A 2,971-nucleotide genomic window follows, 5' to 3' on the forward strand; every position below is an offset into this window, starting at 1 on the left:
TACGTGACGTCATTACCAGAAGCCCACAGCAACCATTTCCAGGCTGGGCTGGGCTGTGGGCCGCATTTTGTGCCATGCGTCTTGTCAGCATTGGCTGCGATTTGGTGGGGTATTGCTCCAGGGCGGTGGCGGGGCCTGTGTCCCACTTGGGGGAAGCCGAATGTTGGTTTGTCAGCACCAGGTCCATGGTGCCAGCCAGTGCATGTCATGGCAGCTCCTGCGCTGAGCGTCTGCTCCCTGGTGGTCAGTGTGCACCATAGCGACTGGTCAGACAGTGGGACACTTAGCATATTAGTCTTTTATATCTAGAGATTGTCTATGGCTGTTTTTACATTACAACAGAAGTTAAGAAGGCTCAACAGAGACCACATAGCCTCCCTTTCCCCCATCCATTTAGGCCTAAACCTTTGCAGAACCCTGGGCAAGGCAATAGGCCTTTACCTTAGTGCAGGTCTATCAATCTCCCCATAACCCCAAGGCTCCCTCTACTTCTTTACCTCCCCCTCACACTCAACACTACACACACACACACACACACACACACACACACACACACACTCTGACTAAATGTCCTGTAGTGAAAGACGAAAGCAAAATTGCTCTATTCTCATTCAGAAAGATCCTTTAAATTTATTTGTGATACTTCTGTGATCTTTGAGGAAATATATTCTGGAAACATCAGGTAGCTCTGATTATATTAATTCAGTCCTTACCAATTCTTAGTGCCAGTCAGGAGGACCAATTTTGGCCCCAGGAATACATAAAAATGTCTAAAAATTTTTAGAAGGGGAAATCCATTTATGACAAACTAAAGGTTAATAGATTCATGATTTAACCTCAAACTATATTGTATCAAATAAAACATTTGGTCTGACAAAAAGAAGAGAATTTTTAAACTTGATAAGAGAATAGGACTTCCTGAAGTTTTCCCAAATATTTAATAAGATAAAAGATTGATTTTGGAGAAATGAAAATAAGGCAGGAAATAAGACTAATATGGCCTTGCTTTGCTTTGTGTACAGGGTACCCCCCCCCAAAAAAAAATGTATAGATACTTTTACAGCGGATAGCTCAATTTTGAAAATGAAATTATTTTAATAAATACTGACTTTATAATTATTCAAAGTGTGTATATACATTTTTGGCACACCCTATACATAGAGGGCTAAATATATAGTTTGTGCATTATTGAATGTCTTTTTTCTTTACACAGTTTCTCTGAACCTTCCTTCAGGCCACTTTTCTGTCCAATAGCAAAATGATCAAAAATAAATGAGGAAGAAAGAGTAAATGGAAAATACACTTAGAAGAACAATAAAGCAGTATGGAAGATTAACACTCTAAAGTGTTTATCAGTTTACTTTATTCTCTTGTTAGAAATGGGCTACAAATTTGATTTTGTTTCTAAGTAGCAAAAGCAAAGCTGAAAACAAAATCTAGTGTCCACAAATAAAAAATAAAACTAATTTTTATGAGAAACATCATTTTCCTGATAATAAGCCTTGAGATAAATTTTTCTGGTAGGTCTTCTAGAAAATCTACACATGGATGTTGTTTTACATGCACATATGTGTGTAATATAGACAGTTTTTGCTTATCCTATTCTTTCACCATAATACATGGATGCAAAATCTGCATTAAGGAAAAGGCATGACATAGGGACTGGGGAAGTGTAAAATGAAGTAATTTCTCAATCTCATATAAATGACAGTGTAGAAAATCAAACTCAAATAGGAAACTTACATGAAACCTTTGGGCAAGTCATTTTGTTTTGCTTTGCTCTTAGTATATATTCCTGTGTGCATTTGTTGGACAATGTCATATGAAAATGCAATTTCATTAATACCAACTGAAATACAAGATTCTCATATGTGTTAAGGGGACACGTAATGGTATCATTTGATTGTGTGTCAAAGAGGAGACCTTGAGCCTAGATTTGGAAAGGACCTTAAAAATCATCTCCATCAAAAATGACAAATACATGGCAGATGTGCCTTCATTTCTTACTCTCATTACCCTGGCAGACATTACTAATCGATCACATTAATACACTAGTTGACAATGCACAGTGGAGATAGGGCTATTTCTCAACACAACCCTTAATGCAAAAGATCAATGATGGTATGCATGATAAAAATTCTTTTAGTGGACTTCTGATTTTAGCCCCAACATGTAAAGAGCTTAGAAGTTGTTACTCTTATTCATTCAACAAGAACAAAATAAAACGGTTGAAAATGAATAACTTTTCTTGGATGTATCAGGGAATTATGATTGCAGGGCAAACCAACACTCTGAAATCTGGAAAGACAGATGAATCCAGAGACACTACCAAAATTTGCTTATTTGAAACAAAAAATACTGAAGCCATAATCTGGTAGGAACACATAAGTGGTAATTCTGATGAATTGCTAGGGACTTAGTGTGGACTAGCTTGAGAGTAAGGAACCGCTGGAGACTTCAGACTTAGCCCCTTACCCCCTTCTTTTGTGGAATCCAAGAAAAATCCCCTAGTAGCTCTGACCAGGGGAGAGTAAGATTTATCATTGTGAGTAGAAAACCAGAGCATTCTCTATAACAAAGACCAACTCTCAAAGGGAAACGTTATAACCAGAGCCTTATCCCTGTGGGGTAAGGCATTTTTCTCACTGAAATCCCTCTAGCCTTCCTGTCTCACCTAAGGGGAAATAGCTATACCACTGGGGAAGAGGGAGTGACATTTATAGCCCAGAGATACCCACGAAAGGACTGAGATTGAATCATAAAGTTAAGGAACACTTTCCTTCTTCTATACCCAACCACATACCAACAGGGTGCTAATGCTAATATAATAACTGAATTATAGCTGAAAGAGCTGCAAGACAGTCTCTCCCTGAGGAGGAGTAACTAGGGAAGCCTAAAGTCAAAAGATAACTCACAAACAAGTACATTAGAGGAATTTGAAGCCTCTGGTACGTATAACAGCAACAAACGT

Source organism: Myotis davidii, unplaced genomic scaffold (genome assembly GCF_000327345.1).
Source record: "Myotis davidii unplaced genomic scaffold, ASM32734v1 scaffold332, whole genome shotgun sequence".
NCBI classification, from domain to species: Eukaryota; Metazoa; Chordata; class Mammalia; order Chiroptera; family Vespertilionidae; genus Myotis; species Myotis davidii.